Source organism: Solanum pennellii, chromosome 9, assembly GCF_001406875.1.
Source record: "Solanum pennellii chromosome 9, SPENNV200".
Lineage (NCBI taxonomy): Eukaryota > Viridiplantae > Streptophyta > Magnoliopsida > Solanales > Solanaceae > Solanum > Solanum pennellii.
In genome coordinates, this window is record NC_028645.1 from 65731516 (window position 1) to 65752395 (window position 20880).

At 35.6% G+C, this 20880-nt stretch overlaps 1 pseudogene; it reads left to right on the top strand.

Moving 5' to 3' along the window:
* Positions 1-7565: 7565 nt before the first annotated feature.
* LOC107030291 lies at positions 7566-16456 on the top strand (annotated as a pseudogene).
* Positions 16457-20880: the final 4424 nt, after the last annotated feature.

A 20880-nucleotide genomic window follows, 5' to 3' on the forward strand; every position in this document is an offset into this window, starting at 1 on the left:
TATGGGTGGTGGTGGATAGGTTGACCAAGTCCACTCATTTTATTCCCTTCAAGTCTACTTATTCGGCAGAGTATTATGCAAATATCTTCATATATGAGATTGTGTGTCGCCATGGTATTCCGTTATCCATCATATTGAATAGGGATGAAAAATTTACATCTAGGTTTTGGAGGTCATTCCAAGAAGGGTTGGATACTAAGATGAAGTTAAGTACCACTTTTCATCCCCAAACGGATTGTTAAGCGGAGCGTACTATTCAAATCCTTGATGATATGCTTAGATCCTCTGTCATCAACTTCAAGGGAAGATAGGATAAGAACTTGCCTTTGGTGGAGTTTGCTTACAATAATAGTTTCCATTCATCTATATCCATGTCTTCTTACGAAGCCAGGTATGGTAGGAGGTGTAGATCTCTTATTGGGTGTTTTAAAGTCGGTGAGTCTTCAATTCATAGTCCCGATTTTATTTATAAGACTGTGGAAAAAGTTCACATCATAAGGAACCGGTTGCAAACAACCTATAGTCGGCAAAAGTCTTATGCCGACCACAGGAGAAGAGATTTATAGTTTGAAGAAGTTGATAAACTGTATTTAAAAATTTCGCCTATGAAAGGGTTGTTAGATTTGTCAAGAAAGGGAAGTTGAGTCATCGTTCTATGGGTCCCTATGAAATCTTGCAAAGGGTCGGTAAGTTTGCCTATAAATTGAAACTTTCTAGTGAATTGGCTTCGGTTCATCCAGTTTTCCATGATTCCATCCTTAAGAATGTATCAATAATCACGAGTCTATTGTTCCTATTGAGGGTCCTTGTGTGAAGGATAACCTCTCTTATGAGGAAGTTCCGGTTCAAATCCTTGATAGGCAAGTAAAGAAGTTGAGAAACAAAAAAATGGCTTCCGTATAGGTGTCATGGAAGAGTCACCTAGTTGAGGGTGAAACATGGGAGGCCGAGGCCGACATGAAGTCATGTTACTCTAATCAATTTGATAAATAAGGTTAGAAGATCTTACTAATAATGAAAATAATGACAAAAATTGAAATTTATTGATTTTTGGAGAAGTTTTGCAAAATGTGCATTCCGGAATGTTATTACAGTGACTTAGAGTGAAGTATGCTAATAAATTGCAATTTTCTTGTTTTGAGTCATGTTGTGCATTTTGATGTAGCGAGTCTTTATGAAATGATATGTAGCATGTTGGTAAGTTGTACTTGGACATAATTGACTCATAAATGTTATGTTGAGCTCTTGTTGTTGTGAGAAGGATATTCCTCATAATTCAATAGTAAACCTTGTGTGTGGAAATTGAAAAATTTTGAATTTCCTTATCTAAATGATATGATTGGTGTGGTAACTAACGTTTTTATGTTTTGTGGTTTGTTGGGCTGCTATTCTTGAGTGTATTCCTTCCTTCAAAAGATTTTTGGTGTCATTGGGGGATGAGTATTCGTGTGGGGGGGGGGGAGATAATGTAACAGTTCGATAATCTAAGATGTGTTCTAGATCCTAACATAAGTTTCATAAGGTTTATATAATGTTTTAAGGTTTATCTTTATGAATATATGTCATTTAGGAAGTCTAGAACCAAAAGATCCAAGAACGTCCATGACATTCGAGAACTAGTTCAAAGAGGTACTAGTGTGTGTTAGCCTATTTGACTAGCTTTTAGGAGTCGTAAATTCATAAAATTTGGTGGAAGGGTATCTAACATGTTCTTAAGTTGATTTATGGTCGAAAATTCCGGGTACGACTCCCCAAAGACCATCTAAGGGCCCTTGAGGAGGACCCTTGCACGTTGGAGTCAAACACTGCCTGGGCAGCGTGCACCCACAAAAGGGAATCGACGGGGCGTAGGTTGGTAGATGGGGCGTCGATGCCATCCATCGACAAACACTTAGACATTTTTTCTATGGTCCATTTGGACCACTCTCTGAACTCATGATGGATGTGCATCACGGAAGGGGCTCTAGTCGTCAACTCACAAACAGACCGTTTGTCAAGGTCTCGTCTGTGAGGGCTGAGTTTTCTGCACGTTTTTACATAGTTCCAATTAGTTAATTAATGGTTTAGGTCGTTATTTAGGGGTTCAAGGAAGTCTAATAAGTTAATTAACCCCCCATGTAAATACCCCAACCCCTCTAGACTAATCATAACTCACCAAAACAAAACTCTATTTCTCTCTTTTTTCTCTCCCTAAAGAAGAACTCCTTTGAAGACCAATCTAGGGGAGGGTTTAAGGGCTTCAAAGATTCAAGTTTCACCATCAATATCTATCAAGTAGTACGGTATGGAATCTAATTCACCTTTCATACCTGTTTCCTCAAAGTGTTCCTTCACAGTAATTTCAAAAGTTGAGTTTCCAAGTGGATTTAATCCAATCTCGAAGTTGATGTTATAAATTGATTTTTTTATGATTTCTTTTAGAAAATATAAATTTATTAACATGTATTCTAACTTAATTGTGATATATCTTTATGGTTTGTTCTAGTTTGTAGAAAATGGCTTTCACCCCTTAACCCTAGGTTATGATTTTGATATGAATTGTTTAATGTTGGTTCAATTGAATTACTACTAGATCATGTTATTGTATCAATCATGAAAATAGTAGGATGAATTATAGTCCTATCATGATAGTCCTTGAAAAGTTGATCTAACTTATGAAGTATGTTGTGAATTGACCTAAGTCTCTTGTCTTAAGTTATGAACTATTGATGAGTTGTGATGTAGCGATTCAATTAGCCTTGTTAATATGTTGGTCATTTTTTTATTATGAAACTATACCCTAATTGGGTTTAGTTAAGTGTTGAAGGTAAGACCTTGATGATGGGTTGTGAAGGAGACTTGGATAGTCTAATGGTCCCTATTCTTTACTTCAAATTATGGTCAATTGTGATAAAGTGATGATGTTGTACTGGAGTATGCCTTTTATTTGGATTGATAGGATTGGAATTAAATTGAATTGAAATGTCTTGACTATAATTTATGAGGTGTTAGCTAAGATGTAAATGTTATAAGGATGGGGAATGAGTTACCAATGTGCCTTTGCCAATGAGCTAACGTCACTTTTATGAATTTTAATGAAAGGACTTATACTCATGCAATTCTAATAGAGCTATGATGATGATGATTATATAAGGCATAGACCCTATGACCTAAACTAAGCTATGATTATTAATAAAGACATTAAAGACATTTCAAAAGGGACTCTAGCTTAGCACCGAGTGCTCTTGTAGGTGAGGGGGTGATACCTTCCCAAATAGGGAAGGTAGGGTTCACTACGGTCCTCACGCGTTAGATAGCCTCATGACCCAAATAGAGTGTGGAGTGATGTTTCCAAGACGGACCCAAGTTCCTTAAACTATATTGTCACCATAGGAATACTAGCTAGTGGATCCACCTAGATGTTATGTTCAAGTTGACTCTACCTTGGCCTGTAGACAACCTTCCATCGTTATAAGGTTTCACAATTTCGGATTCCACACTTACATCTTGTTGTCTATGAAGGTTTAGGCAAGTGTTCCCTAAAGTAAAATGAAGTAATAAAGTATAAATCAACTAGGGTGACTTGAGAGGTTTGACTTAGACTAGGTAGGGGTATGGGACTCTACCTATGCCTTGCACTAGTTTTCCTTAAGGAAAGACTTAGAGGGTTTCCATTATGTATTTATGTGATAATGAATACAAATGATGATAATATGATGGTCTTATATGTAAATGACATTATATGGTGATGGTTATTGTATGAACATGTATTTGGTCTATATTGCTAAAGTATAATATTAGGTATCCTTAAAAGTTATGTTACGTGAAGTTGGATATTGGCCATGGTTCTTGTTGAGTTACTTTATTGAGTAAGGTTATGGGATTTTGCTTTGTCATTGCACTTGTTGACTTTATGAGTATCCATGAGTAGTTTTCTTGCTTTATTATGATATTATTAACTCTTAACCATGCTTGTGATACTATTACTTGATGGTAGGGTTGTATTTTGTTTGGTTGCAAGTATGTTGATATGCATGTTACTTTTTTTGACTTAATGCATACGTCTAATTGATTGTTATGGTTTGATTGAGTATGCATAAAGCTTTCAAAAAGGTAAAATAACATTTTTTAATTAAACGTCCCTTTTTAGCATGATTTGATCTTATATGTTCATAAGATCTCATGCTTAGTACACGTGGTGTACGAACCCATTTTCCCCAACATTAAACCTCTTAGAGACGACTTTGAAGAAAACTTGGAATTTCTCAATAATCCAAGTGTGTAGGTCCTCACTTTCCGAGGATAAAGCCAATTCCCATCATGTGGGATATGCACTCTTGTTACATCAGAGGTTCTACAATGTGTAGGTAGTAGTATGAAATGCTATCTACACATGGTAGTAGCCTTAGAAGGTGCTACACTGTGTTCCCTAAGTCATAAGGACTATTATGGTCCCCTCAATGCATGAATGTCTCGTTAAATGCCTTATAATGAATGTTGATTTATCAACTTAGGTTGAAAAGGAAAGTACCCATCTAGTGTAGTCTTGAGAAACACCTAGGTGAGGCATGAAGAGGTAGTATAGGCTGCCCCTCCATTTCATACTTAGGTGGGTCTTGGGGTAACTTTAGGTACAGGGTCTAAGATGATTAAAAGGTCTATTTGAAAATTACGTATATATGTTGAATATTAGTAATAGTTGAACGTGTCCATAATGTAAATATTGTCTTGTAAGTGGATGGTGACTTGTAATATGTGTCTTATACTTGTTTTATGATGTTTTTACCAAAATTGAATGAAAAACATATATATCAAATAAATGTCCCTTTTAGCATATTTTTGCTTGGTCATCATACCTAGTGATTAGTTGTTCTAATACCATCTTCTTCATGTTTTTACAACAAAGTATAGGTTGAGGTGGATAGGTGGCTTCTAAGTTCAAGGCTTGGATCTCATTTCTCGATGGCTTGGTACGTCCTCATGGATTAGAGGATGAAGATGTATAATGTTTTTCTTTGATGCAATAGACTCTTACTAGTTCTTTTATATGTAATGGGCCATGTCCGAATGTTGTTGAGACATGTCTAAGATGTCTATGATGAGGCTTAGTATCCCTTCGTTTTGTAAAAGAGTATCCTATTGGTGGTTTTATTGAGAATAGTTTTTTTCCGCAATATTTTAATTCCTATGTGATTAATTAAAGCTAACGGCTTACTTGTATAGGACCTCTTTGTGAGGTCGAGTATGCCATGTCGCGACTTGGGGGTGCTCTCTGGTCTTCACATTTAGAAAATTACGAGGCAACATTTTCTTACTTATTTTCTTAAGAAATTAGGCAGGTCAAAATTTTTGAGTTGTATCTCTTACTCAAGCAGATACAACTCACAACAATTTTTCAGACACACAGTGTCGCTCAGACTTAAAAACTGCCCATGGGTACGTATCAGAGTACGAAGATTCGACATGCAACATAGAGCACGCACAACCATTTTGCTTCTTTCCCTTGCTTCCACAATTGTATAGGTTATAGCTATAGGAAATTTGACTGTAAAACCACAAATATCAATAAATGGTCATGTTAAACTATTGATATTCTTAAGGGTTTCAAGATGCTGATCTTGACTTGTCATTCAAGATTAACTACCTTTTCCTGTTTCCATTTCTTGGCTACAATCTTTTTCATTATACAAAAATAGATAGTTAATAAAATGACAAATAGATCAACACTTGAAATGCATCAAACAATTGTTTTCATCTTCCATCGTGACACAAAACCGTTGCATTTGAAGATTTCAATAGTTAATATTGGAAATATAGAACATAATTTCTATGAGCAGTAATCGTACAAATCCACATCCAACATATTATGCTACAAAAAAAGGGTAATGAGTTGCCCATTTCTGGTTGTGCCACCATTTTTGCTAATATTACACATAGAATTAAGTAGGGATGAATGTCAGTGCATTAACCCTCCTAACAAACAACTTCATTTCTGTACCCGCTAAAAATATCTTCAAAAGATACACGAGTATCCCGGAAAAAGGCCATAGAAAGGAGTTTCCTACATGGTGTTTGCAATTTCCACTAAACTATCAACTAGTCTATTCTGTTCTACGTAGATATGGATCCCCATTGGAATACTCAACCTTCGGAAGAGGCACCTGCAATAATCCAAAATTGAAGAGTTATGCAAGTTTGTGTTATAAAGTGATTTAACTACTTCATGAGCATCAATATTAACTTGCAGGGGTTGTAAGTTATGCAGAAAAGTTATAGACAATCCATGTAAGGCAGCACGTAATTAAGCTTAGAAAACATTTTTCTTATTGAAATTGAAGAAGTAAATCCTAAAATATATTGTCCGCTTCTATCATAATTACTCGTGTTCCTACAAAATTAATGTTATTGTCCGCCCGTGCATCTGTATTAAGCATGTAAATAGTTTCCTGGAGTGGTTTTATGTCACATACGGGAATATTAGAGTTTATTTACTTGGTTGTACTAACAAGTATCCAATAGTCAAATTGGCCAACTGCTACATCAATCAGTGCCCTACTCGTGGCCTAGAAAGGATGTCCCAGATTGAATGGGAATTCATGATTGGGTTCAAAGTCCAAGACAACAAAATCTACTGGAAAGAATCATGAACCTACTTGCACTGACACATCCTCTACTACCCCCTCAGTCCTAGCAATGGATCTATCTGCGAGTTGGAGGATAATAGTGGTTCATTTTGGACTACCCAACCAATGTTTAAGTTATAAAAATAAGGGCACCAAATTTATACTTTCCCCAAATCACACAACCCCCGGGCATGAACATTTTGCCCAATAGTAATATGCACAATAAAAGTACCCGAATCTTTCAACTTTTGGGGCAGTCTGTTTTGGATTCTAGAGATGCACTCTTCCGTAAGTGCTACAAGTTTATACTCTATGAGTCTCCTCGGTCTAGCCACTATATCCTTCACTTACTTAGCATACTTCGGAATGCCCTGGGAAATGTCAATCAAGAGCAAGATAGTGTTAACCTGTTTAAGGAGAGCGAGAAACTTATCAAAGCATTAATCTTCATTGTGCTTTATTAGTCTTTATGGAAACAGAGGTGGTAACTTCTTTTGACGAACAGTTGCCTCAACATTGGAGCTTTTTACTGTCGCTTCCACTTTCTTCTCTTCCGTCATAGAGCCTTGTTTAAGGTTGATGAACTCCTCAACCTTGGCCTCCCTCATCTCTCTGGGGAAGAATCTCTCCAGAAATGTTGTCTTGAACGGCTCCCACGTGACAGGCACTCCACCTAAGACACGACTATCTTGCCACATCTTGCACCAAGTCTTTGCAATATCCTTGAGATGGTAGGAAGTCAGCTCAACCTTCTTAATATTAGTTGACCCCATAGCCACAAGGATCATATGCACCTTGTCTACAAACTCTTGAGGATCCTTTGATGTCTTAGCCCCTGCGAATATAGGAGGATTCATCCTCGTGAAATCTCATAGTCTTTCATCCATGCTGTGAACCAGTGGGTTCTTCCTCTGAACATCCAGCCGGTTGACTTGGGCAGTCATAGCCTGAGCCTACATCGTAATGGCCTGTGCCATGTGGGTTAGAGATGCCCTCACCTCCTCATCAGTCAACCGAGCTGGGTTGACTGGCATGGCAACTCCTTCAGCTGGAGTCTGGGGTGGATTGTTGTTACCCCTAGCTATTGCTCCTCCCCTTCTCAGACCCTTAGTTCTGCAAGTGTTCATTCTCTGAAAACAACAAGTATTGATGTTAGACACATTCATAACACCAAGAATTCAGAAATTAGGAAAAACACGATAAGATCAGAAGAAGTGAAATTTTTCCTACGCATCATGCAGTCTCTAACCTAGGATAGTGGTGTACTTCACTACCATGACATAGAAACTACTCAATGTGGTTGATGTGAACTCATTTTCCACAAAATTTAACTTAGGGCTCTGATACCAACTTTGTCACGACTAGAGTCTAGACCCCAGACGAGACCGGCGTCGTTGACCTCTCAGAGGTCGCAGACAAGCCTACGTACGTTATTCTTACTTCATCTACATTACTTTTAGCGGAAAATTTGAAATTTTTGTCTTCTTACTACATTGTAAAATTTTTAAACTAAACATTATAGGCTCTCACAAATCAACGATCTAATATAGAGATAATCAAATGAAAGAAATAGTTTGTAGCTTCATTAAATGTGTACTTGCCAAAATAGCACCAATACAAAGTCTGAAATGAAATGGGAAATGAAACACTAGTTGACATGCTCCACTAGTTAAAGCCTACATCAAAGCTAGATAATAACAGTAGACAGCCTCGAAAGTATTAGGGCCTACCAAGTCTGGATGAAAGCTCCACGCCCGGATAGCTGCAACGTCGTACTTTAAGATCTAACGTCCACCTCTGGCCTGCACCTGAAAGTAGATATTTGTATGGAATTAGTACACACTTGTACTAACTATGGGAATATGCAGGCACACACCAAGGACATGCATGAGAAAGAATAGCTCTTTCCTAACAAGAAAATTATGGAATGTTAAGCCAGTGGACTTGCCAAATTGAGATTAGGAAAGTTAGTGAACTTTCCAAATATGGATTAGAAAAGTCAATGGACCTGCCTAATTTGGATTTGGAAAGTCATGCCATGAGTGTAACATACATCATCAAACTTATTATTTTTCAAAAAACATATAACATATTTCACATATCATATCACATAGAGAACATAACATCTTTCATATCATTGATTCATATGCCAGGAGACCTTTGGAATCATGGGCTGAACATTAAGACTTTCCAGAAATGAGGGATCAACATATGGGACCTCAACTAGGGAGTATGGCTTAGCAAACACAGAGTCTGCTTTGTTCATTCAGACGTACTCCATTTCATTTCATTCTTGGCCCAGTGTAAACACCAGTTATACCTAGGATGTATTTTAATACTTTCATCGGGTTCGTTGTGCAATGACCAAGAATGACCTAATGTCATTACTTGTATCTAATTCACCATTTGATTATCCTATCCTAACACCTTTGGTATCATTCATTTCATTATATGCATCATTTGAGGCTGGCCTCCTTCATTCGTAGGAAACTTTAACTTTAACCAACATAGATCATGTGAGCATCATGAAATCCAGTGTGTCCCCCACACCAAAAAGAGGTGGAATCACCGGCTAAAGTGACTCAATAATATGCTAGAATATATGGGAATTTAACCCCGCCAGATCCCTATATTGGAAGTATAGGTTCAAAGACTAGGAGATGTATGGAGACCCATACCTGACAAGCCGGACATTCTCATCTCATGAGAATGACGTGAACCTTCGCCCTTCCAGAAAGAAGGCATCACCGCTCATCGCTAGCCTATCGGTGCTCCGTATAAAGTTCCATTACATTCAAACTCATACATCATGGAAGCTGGCTTCTAGTATGAGGACATCATCGCTCAAGAGATGATTTCTCATCTCATCATTAGTATTAAGTGTGTTATCTCAATACATTCATTAGAGTGTTCATAGAGACTGGTCTCTTCATTAACTTTACACTCTCATAGGTGAGTATGTTTTAGTAACATTTACTTAGGCTCATTTGAGATTGGTCTCATCTTTTACATTAGCATCATATCATGTTATCACCACATTCATTAGCATTAGCACATTTTCAAAAGGAAACATGGAGCTAGAGGATGTGGGGAATGAAGTATGGAATGAATTATACTTTAGGTCTTTCTTCCAGGAGATTGAAGTCAAATCTCATAAAACTTATTTCAACATGCATGATCTCATCCATGATTTGGCTACATCTATGTTTTCAGCAAGCGCATCAAGAAGAAGTGTCCGCCAAATTAATGTAAAAGATGATGAAGATATGATGTTCATTGTAAAATATTACAAAGATATGATGTCCATTGGTTTCTGCGAAGTGGTGTCTTCTTACTCTCCTTCGCTCTTTAATAGATTTGTCTCGTTAAGGGTGCTTAATCTAAGTAACTCAGAATTCAAACAGTTATCGTCTTCCGTTGGAGATCTAGTACATTTAAGATACCTTGACCTGTCTGGTAAAAAAATTTGTAGTCTTCCAAAGAGGTTATGCAAGCTTTAAAATCTGCAGACTCTAGATCTATATAATTTCCAGTAACTTTCTTGTTTGTCGAAATAAATTAACAAGCTTGGTAGTCTCCGGAATCTTGTACTTGATCACTGTCCATTGAATTCTATGCCACAAAGAATAGAATTATTGACATGCCTTAAGACACTATGTTACTTTCTTGTAGGCGAGAGGAAAGGTTATCAACTTGGTGAACTACGAAATTTAAACCTCCATGGTGCAACAGATTACAATGATATGATGTCCATTGGTTTCTGCAAGGGGTGTCTTCTTACTCTCCTTCTCTCTTGAATAGGTTTGTCTCGTTAAGGGTGCTTAATCTAAGTAACTCAGAATTCGAAGAGTTATCATCTTCCATTGGAGATCTAGTACATTTAAGATACCTTGACCTGTCTGGTATTAAAATTTGTAGTCTTCCAAAGAGGCTGTGCAAGCTTCAAAAAGTGCAGACTCTTGATCTATATGATTGTCAGTCACTTTCTTGATTGCAGAAACAAATAAACAAGCTTGGTAGTCTCCGGAATCTTGTACTTGATCACTGTCCATTGACTTCTAACCAAGGATAGGATTATTGACATGCGTTAAGACACTAAGTTACTTTCTTGTAGGCGAGAGGAAAGGTTACCAACTTGGTGAACTACGAAATTTAACCTCTGTGGTGCAATTTCAATCAAACATCTTGAGAGAGTGAAAGACGATACAGAGGCAAAAGAAGCCAATTTATCTGCAAAAGAAAATATATGCTAGTATTAAAAGAGTCCTGTTAGTTAACTAAGAGTTGATAGTAAATAAGACTCCTATCTAATAGGTTTGTCCTAGTCTTTAGGAAGTTGTTTTTAATCTATTTCCTAATTTTTAGTCCAAGTCTGTTTTTAATATTTCTATAGAAAAAGACTGCAGTAGCAGCATTGAATAATATCAGTCAAGCGAATTTCTTTCTACGTTTACTGTCTCTCTTTCGCTATTTTTGCTTCTTGAATCTGTTTTTGCTATAGTGGCATCAGAGCCAAATGAGATCCAAAAATAAAAAAAAACATAGAGAAATATTACTAGCTTATGGCTTCAGAGAGCAATTACAAGCAACTATTCCGCGTTTTGATGGTCACTATGACCTTTAGAGTATGCTAATGGACAACTTCTTGAGGTCAAAGGAATATTGGCCTATTGTCGAGGACAGAATCGTAGCTATGGCGGAAGGCGAAGCATTAACAAATTCTGAAAAGGAGGAGTTCTAAGCATGAAAGTTGAAAGATTTGAAGTTAGAGAACTATCTCTTTCAAGCTATCGATCGTCCCTTCCTAGAAACTATTCTTTGCAAAGAAACTTCTAAGGATAATTGGGATTCGTTGAAAAAAAGTATCAAGGTACTGCTGAGTGAAACGTGAACAGTTTCAAGCCTTGAGACGAGATTTCAAGATGTTGTAGATGAAGGAAGGAGAGTTTGTAATGAGTTACGGTGATAGAACAATGGAGATTAGCAACAAAATGCGATTTCATGGTGAAAAAATGACTGATGTCACAATTGTGGAAAAAATATTGCGCCCCCTGACGCCGAAGTATGATTATGTCATTTCCTCCATTGAGGAGCCAAAAGATATCGACGAGTTATCGCTTGACGAATTGCAAAGTTCCTTATTTGTACATGAGCAAAAAATGAACCGCAGTTCATCTTCTGAAGAGCAGTCTTTGAAGGCTTCTACTAATAGTCGTTTCTCAAATTTTAGAGGAAGGGGTATAGGTAGAGGAAGAAGAAGAGGAAAAAGAGATCGAGGTTATATAGATGACGGCAACAAATACGACAACAAAAATTTTAGACCCAATGATGACCATGGTAAAGGCAGAGGAAGGAATTTTGACAAATTCAAAGTAGGATGATATCGATGTCATAAATTTGGTCGATATAAGTTTGAATGTTATACCAGGCTGCGTAATGACAAGGATGAGAAGTCAAATTTTGCTGAAAGTAACGAATTTGAGACATTGTTGATGACAGTCCAAGGAGAGAAGGAACCTGAACAAAATGTTAGGTATTTGGATACGGGCTATAGCAATCACATGTGTGTAAGTAGGTCTTATTTTTCTTCTTTGAATGAAGACATTCCTTCAACAATTAGTTTTGGCGATTCTTCCACTGCGAGTGCAATTGGGAAGGCTGATATTAAGATTACAACCAAGAATGGTTTTGAAGAAACAATCTCAAATGTGCTTTATGTTCCTGCTTTGAAAAGCAATCTGCTAAGTGTTGGTCAATATCAAGAAAAAGGATATATTATAACTATTGAGAAAGGTGCATGTGAGATTTATAATCCTACTAGAGGAGCTATTGCTATTGTGAAAATGAGTTCAAACAGGTTGTTTCTATTGAAGATACATAATAGTCACTTTTGTTTGAAAGCAGAAGTTAGAGATCCGTCATGGTTGTGGCATATTAGATATGGTCATTTGTATTTTGGGGGATTAAAAGTTCTCCACCAAAAAAATATAGTGATAGGCCTTGCTGGAATTACAATTCCATCGCAAGTTTGTGAGGAATGTGTTGTTGGCAAACAACAACGTTCTCAATTTCCAAAAGGAAAGTTGTGGAAAGCTAATGATGTTTTGGAGCTAATACATTTAGACATTTTTGGACCAATCAAACCAGTTTCTAATGGAGGTAAACGATACTTTATTACGTTTACTGATGATTTTTCTCGAAAAACATGGGTTTATTTTTTACATGAAAAATCTGAGGCTTTTAAAGCATTTAAAAGCATCAAGGTTCATGTACAAAATGAGACGGGAAACAAAAATCAAGACTCTTCAGACGGATCGTTGTGGCGTGTATTGCTCTAAAGTTTTTGATGATTTTTGTAAATCTGATGGCATTAGAAAAGATCTTACAACAGCTTATACAACACAACAAAATAGTGTATCGGAGTGGAAAAATAGAAACATCCATAATATTGTTCAGAGTTTGTTGGCAAATGGAAGAATAAAAAAGAGTTTTTTGCCATGAATAGAAGTCCTACATTTTCAGTTAAGAACATGACTCCAGAGGAGGTGTGGAGTGGATGAAGGCCTATTGTAGATCACTTTCGAACTTTTGGGTGCATTGCATATGCACATGTCCTAGATGAGAAAAAGGAAGAAGCTCAATGATAAAAGTGAAAAATGTGTATTTCTTGATGTTAGTGAAACATCCAAGACATATAAGTTATTTAATCAACAAACAGAAAAGATTGTGAGCAGTCGAGATGTTGTTTTTGATGAAGAAACTACTTGGAATTCGAATATGCAGCAACCTACCCCATTCCTATTTTAGAATGAAATCGAAGATCCGGCCTTAATACCTGGAAATTCAGAGGATTATGCTCCAACAACCGCTGAAATTACAGAAACACCTGGTGGTAATTTTTCAGCAGTTTTGAAAGAAAATGATTCAATAACTCAATCACTTTGACGTACTCGAAGAAGGAATGCATGGATGTCAGACTATGAGGTAACAGGAATTAAGGTAAATGATGATACAATTACTCATTTTGCATTGTTGCAGACTGCAATCCTATAGTTTTTTGAGAGTGTTGTTAGAGAAGAGAAATGGAGAAAGGCGATGGATGCTGAAATTGAAGCTATTGAGAGGAACGATACTGGGGAGCTTATTGATCTTCCTAAGAAGCAGAAAACCATTGGATTGAAGTGGGTCTACAAGACGAAACTCAAGGAAAATGGAGAAATTGACAAATATAAGGTGCGATTGGTGGCTAAGGGACACAAGCTGGAGTACGGTGTGGACTACACTGAAATTTATGCTTCAGTTGCAAGGCATGATACCAGCAGAATTGTAATTGCATTGGCGGCTCAAAATTCATGGCCTATCTTACAGTTGGATGTCCAATCAGCTTTCCTGCATGGATATTTGGAGGAAGAGGTATTTATCGAACAACCACCATGTTATGTTAAGGTCGGAAATGAGCATAAAGTTTATCGCATAAAGAAGGCCCTTTATGGACTAAAACAAACTCCCCGAGCTTGGTATAGTCGCATTGAGGCTTATTTTCAGAAAATGGGTTTTCAAAAGTGTCCATATGAGCATACACTTTTTGTAAAGATTGGGGATGATGCAAAAATTCTTATTGTATGCTTATATGTTGATGATCTTATATTTACTGGGAACGTAGTGCCATGTTTGCGGAATTCAAGAAGTATATGATGGACGAATTCGAGATGTCTGATCTTGGTAATATGCATTACTTTTTTGGATTAGAAGTGGTGAAATCTGATGATGGGATATTTACTTTCCCAAAAGAAGTATGCACGAGAAATTTTAGACAGGTTCAAGATGCAGAACTATAATCCCACAAACACACCAGTTGAGTTTGGCTTAAAACTAAACAAAGATGGAAGAGAAAGGAAGGTGAATAGCACTCTTCTCAAACAAATTGTGGGTAGTTTAATGTACCTAACGACCACAAGACCCGACATTATGTATGCAGTAAGTCTTGTATGTAGATATATGGAGAGTCCAAAGGAGATGCATTTGTTAGCAGCGAAAAGAATTCTTCGCTACTTACAAGGACCGAAAGATTTTGGCAATTTCTACCAAAAAGGAGAAAAGTCAGATTTGATTGGCTTTACGGACAACGACTATGCAGGAGATCAAGACGACAGAAAGAACACTTCTTGTTATGTTTATATAATAGGCACGGGGCCTGTTTCATGGTCTTCTAGGAAGCAAAAGATTGTCACTTAATCGAGTACTGAAGCGGAATTTGTTGCTGCTATAGCTTGTGCTTGTCAAGCTGTTTGGTCAAGAAGAATTATTGAAGAACTACAATTCAAACAAGAAAGAGCAACTACGATTTTCTGCGCCAACAACTCAGCCAACAAGCTATCAAAATCCTGTGCTACATGGAAGGAGCAAGCACATAGACGTGAAGTATTATTTTCTGCAAGATCTCAACGATGAAGGAACAATAGAGTTTTAATATTGCCGAAGTGAATACCAACTGACAGATATCTTCACCAAGCCTCTCAGGTTGTTTCCTTTCCAAAATTTGAGGAGGTTTATTGGAATTGAAACTATGAAAGATTTCAAGAAGTTGAAGTTACACTTAAGCATAAGAGCTTTCAGTTTAAGGGAGGATGTTAGATTTAAAAGAGTCCTGTTAGTTAACTAAGAGCTGATAGTAAATAAGACTCTTATCTAATAGGTTTGTCCTGGTCTTTAGGGAGTTTTTTTTTATACGTGGGTTGTTGTCTAGTTTATAGGAGAAAGCTTTGTAAGCTAATTCCTAATTTTATTCCAAGGCTGTTTTTTATTTTGCTATAAAAAAAGACTGCAGTAGCAGCATTGAAGAATATCAGTCGAGCAAAAATTTTTCCACGTTTACGGCCTCTGTTTCTCTATTTTTGGTTCTGGAATCTGTTTTTGCTATCAATCTGCACTCTTTAAGTATGAGTTGGGATGGACCACGCAGATATGAATCCGAAGAAGTTAAAGTGCTTGAAGCCCTCAAACCACATCCCAATCTGAAATATGTAGAAATCATTGACTTTTGTGGATTCTGTCTCCTAGACTTGATGAATCACTCAGTTTTGAATAATCTTGTCTCTATTATAATTCATGGTTGTGAAAACTGCTCGTGCTCACCACCCTATGGTAAGCTGCCTTGTCTTGAAAGTCTAGACTTACAAGACGGGTCTATGGAAGTGGAGTATGTTGAAGATTGTGGATTCTCTACAAGAAGAAAGTTTCCATCCCTGAAATAACTTCATATAGGTGGCTTTTGTAATCTGAAGAGATTGTAGAAATAGGAAGGAGAAGATTGATTCCCCGTGCTTGAAGAGATGAAAATTTCGGATTGCCCTATGTTTGTTTTTACGACCCTTTCTTCGGTCAAGAAATTAGAAATTTGGGTGGAGGCAGATGCAAAAGGTTTTAGCTCCATATCTAATCTCAGCACTCTTTTATCCCTCAAGATTTTCAGTAACCACACAGCGACTTCACTACTACAAGAGATGTTCAAAAGCCTTGAAAATCTCAAATACTTGAGTGTCTCTTACTTGGAGAATCTCAAAGAGCTGCCTATCAGCCTTGCTAGTCTCAATAATTTGAAGTGTCTGGATATTCATTATTGCTACTCACTAGAGAGTCTCCCTGAGGAATGGCTTGAAGGATTAACTTCACTCACAGAGTTAGTTGTTGAGCACTGTAACATGCTAAAATGTTTATCGGAGGGATTGCAACACCTAATAGACCTCACAAGTTTAAGAGTAACTGGCTGTCCAGAAGTGGCAAAGCGGTGTGAGAGGGAAATTGGAGAGGTCTGGCACAAATTTGCTCACATACCAAATGTGTATATTGGTTAGTCTTCATCTATTTTTTTTTCATTGTGAGTTTCCAACACAATTTATACTTCTCCCATTGGATGTAGTTTTGTGATTGTATTTTGGAAACAAATCAAATTTTAAGATCTGTTCGTATATTAACTTACTATGTGAAATATAATAGATAATGTTACTGATAAGATCATAGTCTATTTGTAAATTATTTTGGAAACAAATCAATTATTAAGATCTAATAAACCAAGTTAGAAAATACCCCACCACTACAAGGTGGCTTCAAATTAAAAATAATAACAATAAAGAAAAAACAAGGATTTGGGTGATTTTCATTATTCAAATACAATGTAAAGTTATATTTGTAAAAAAAGTGAACAATTATTATGGCCAAATGGGTCATATTGCAAGAAAATTATATGAGGATTATTATACATGGCCTTCTGCAAAAGTAAACATTTTGAAGAGATTTACTCTTAACAGACTAAATGATTCTTCCAATTCTCAATGTAACTTATATTTCTTTACAACAAAAGATGCAAAGAGGTTTTCGAAATATGCTTTCTAGTAATATCCAGTGGCATCATTTTTTTTTTTTGCACACTAGAAATATATCTCATATACTCCCCCCCCCCTCTCATTTTATGTGAGGTAGTTGACTCGGTATGAAATTTAAAAATGGAAGGAAAACTTTTAAAATTTGTGGTCTAAAATGAATGATAAAAATTTGTGTAATTATATATCATTCCATTAAAAATAATATGGACAATTTTAAATCAAACTAATAAAGTTACCCGCACCTCGCATGGGAATTAATATTATGTAATATATAAAATTTCTTTAATTTGATTTTATAATTTATCATTTTGCTGACACGAAGTGTTATTATTTGATATTTTTGAGGAATCAAATGAACATCAATCAATAATATTAACTATTCTAATAAAAAAAAATAATTGTTGCTGAAGGGATAAATAAACTGTAAAGTTTGAAAAAATGAAAAAACATTCTAATTTTAACGTGTAAAAAGTTCAACCCTACCTTTTGCTTTACATATATCATTTGAAGTTTTCATTTAAATCTATCATAAGTAATTATTAAAATGAAAATTAAAGGAAGCATCTATCATATTGGAGAACAATTAAACTTATTAAATATACTTGAATGGAAATAATATTACAAAAAACTATTGAATTTGTTTGAGTGTTTTTTTTTAAAAATCAAGACCAGTGTGTTAAAGTTCATTTAAAAACTACACTTCTATTCCAATCACAATGTCCAGAAATACATCTATCACTTTCATAAAATATTTACAACTTGCAGTAAAGTTGAAAACTTTTTCCATACTTCACATTGAATATGAGAAATTAATTTATTGTGTAGTTATTTATGTCTTTAGGATTAAAAGAGGTTGCAGTCTAGTCATACTCCTATATAGGTCATTCGGCACATCCTTGAGCTTATGTCAAAAAATTATTTGTTCTTGTCTTCTTTTCCTGATTCACATCGCACATCAAGGTGCGAACAAGTTTTATAGGTCTTTACATGCTTACAATAACATATCAAATTTAAATTTATCTTCAATACATGGTAGTACAAATTGTTTTAAGGTCTTTATGTACTTACAATGACATACCAAATTTGAATTTTATCTTCAAGATATAGTAGTAGAGATCTTTAAAGAATTCTTTGATTGTATCTTCAACAATTTTAGTAGAGAAAACATGCACGATACTTAATTAATGTGTGTTATTTAACTCTCCTAACAAATACTTATAACAATAACTTGCAGAAATATAAACAACAAAGCTTAAAAGATGTATTCAAAAATAACAATTAATAACACACACATAGAATAATGAGAGTAAATAAAAAATACCAAGATATATATCAATAGAATGAAACAGAAGAGGTAAAATCAATCCCACTAAGTGTATAGTGTACCCATAAGAAAATTATTCCCTTCTAGTACCTAGGGTTTAAAGGAATAGATCATCTAAAGATACGAGGATTCTATTCACCATTGTATTGATACAAAAAAATATGATGTAGTGAGCCACTTAACAGGAACAAAATACATGAATATTTAAGTGTGAAAAAGAAGAATACGAAGTACTTCAGAATTTTGGTTCTATTAAAATAAGAGTAAATCCCTCTATTTATGTTGGTTATGTAGCAAGAAATAATGGGAAATGGAGGGAATATGAAAGAGAGGAACTTGAAAAGTTGGGAACTTGAAAAGTGCTCTTACGCTTTAGTGAAAATGATTTGTCCCTCATTGGTGGTCGAAAGAAAAATAGCTAGGAGAGTTTAAATATGGAAACACACCTATTAATTGTTAAATAGGTCGGAAAGAGGGACACCCTTCGCGTCGTCGTGTCTCGCTCGGCTTCGGCTACGGCTATGACTTTGGAAAATGATTGATCGAGAGATTTTTTAGACAAAGTTTGTTTTAATTATTTAATTAATTATTAATATAATTAATTAAATTAAATGAGCAAAACTTTTTAAATTAGTTAGTTGATAACAGGAATGTATTAAATAATTTAGTTAAGATTAATCGAATTGTTTCAATTTTTTTATTGAATAACTTGACCCGACTCGGATCCGCACGACCTTTTTTATTTAAATTTTTTCCAGTTTTATTTGAATTTCCCACCATTTGGAAATGTTTGTTTCGAAAGCTTGCAACTTTCAGGAACAACCATGACCATTTTGAAAGCTTACAAACTTTCATCAATGGTCGTGCGGATTCTGAAAGGGTTACAACTTTTTTGAACATGTTACTCTTGCCAATAAAAATCATTTATTCGTACGAATTTTTCTGAATTCTTTTTCTTCTTCTTCTGCACAAAAAAATTTTCGTGTACTTTGCTGCTTTTGAGTGGTTCGCTGACATCAGATTTTTTGGTATCTACACGCTGGATATTGAGATCATTTTATCCTGGGAGGACATATTCCAAATCAAACCTCGGATACTAGAGGGGAATAATTTTCTTAAAGGGACATTGTGAATTCAGTGGACTTGATATTTTTCTGTTCAAATTTTTTTTCCAGGTTCTGGTACGTTACAAATTTTAGTTTTTTTTATTCAATTTATGTTCATCTTTCGTATTGAATCTGTAAACTTTCGTTACTTCATGTTTCTGCAAAGTTTTGTGAGAACAAGTAATTTCTTATTTTTTAAACACAGATTGTCAACAATCTTAAGGAAATTATATATTTTATATTAATTTGTATTTCTGGTGGAGACAAAAATCTTCGTGATTTTATACTCCTTGAAGTTTGCAATTATAAATTATTTCTTAGTAAGACCGTATCGATTTTTGATTATTAGAAATGACAAACAATAAATGTTACAGTGGATATCACTGCACCAACCCGAATTGTTGTATCACAAGCATAGTGTCACATCCCGAAATCACACCCAATAAGTTAGGGGCAATCTCGGATTGCGACCGTCTTACTTGACCTTTTGGAGGTCTTGTACATTCCCTCACATATCATTCATCGCATAAACATAGTGAAAAGTAGTGCGGAATTACAACTTTTCACAAAACAAAACATAGTCTTTAAAAATCTCTTTCATATAAAGCAATAGGAAATACTAATTCTAAATCTCATCATCTTAAGACAAAAGAATACTTGGGACACGTCCTATACTTCAATACTAATATAGAAATACTTAGTTTATTACAATACATTGAATAAAAACATAGAAGACATATATGCCCTCGAGTCAAATGAGGACATACTTCAACTTCTCTTGAATGATACTATGGTCCAAGTCTTCCTTCCCAAAAGCTCGTCACCTACCAAGAACTATAGATATAGATAAAAGCATGGATTAGTACAACCACATGTACTAAGTATGGCATAACGCTTAAAATCTTGAAAACGGACATTTATCGGAAATATGTATCTTTTCATCTTTAAAATCATATTAGAATCATAAGAACAACATTTAAAAACTTAGAAGCACATAAGGAAACATTTAGACTAAGCATCACATTTTAAGAGTCACTTTACAATACTTACTTAAGTAGATCAAGAAGATAATGTCCATGATTGACCTTTTCAAGATTACCTAAATAATCCTTAAGACTTCCTAAGTTTGGATCATGTCCTCATAATCAACATCTTCGCTAACTAGAGTCATTCTTAAGATTCATCTAGGTAAGATACGAAGTGACCATTCCTATGCCCCCTTCACACCTTGAATAGACAACCCTTAACTACTCTAGAATAAGTACTTATTCCATTAACATACTTTCATACTTAACTTAAGTCACTACATTCATTAGTTCATTTAGGAGACACTCAACACATAAAGGACATTCAAGTAATGGTCTTGGACAAGACCTACGGACTCTAACTAACACCTTCAAAGCCTATTGTGCAATGTCTAGATAGCGTCTCATACCACCACCTAAACCTCATATAACTTCCCTAGT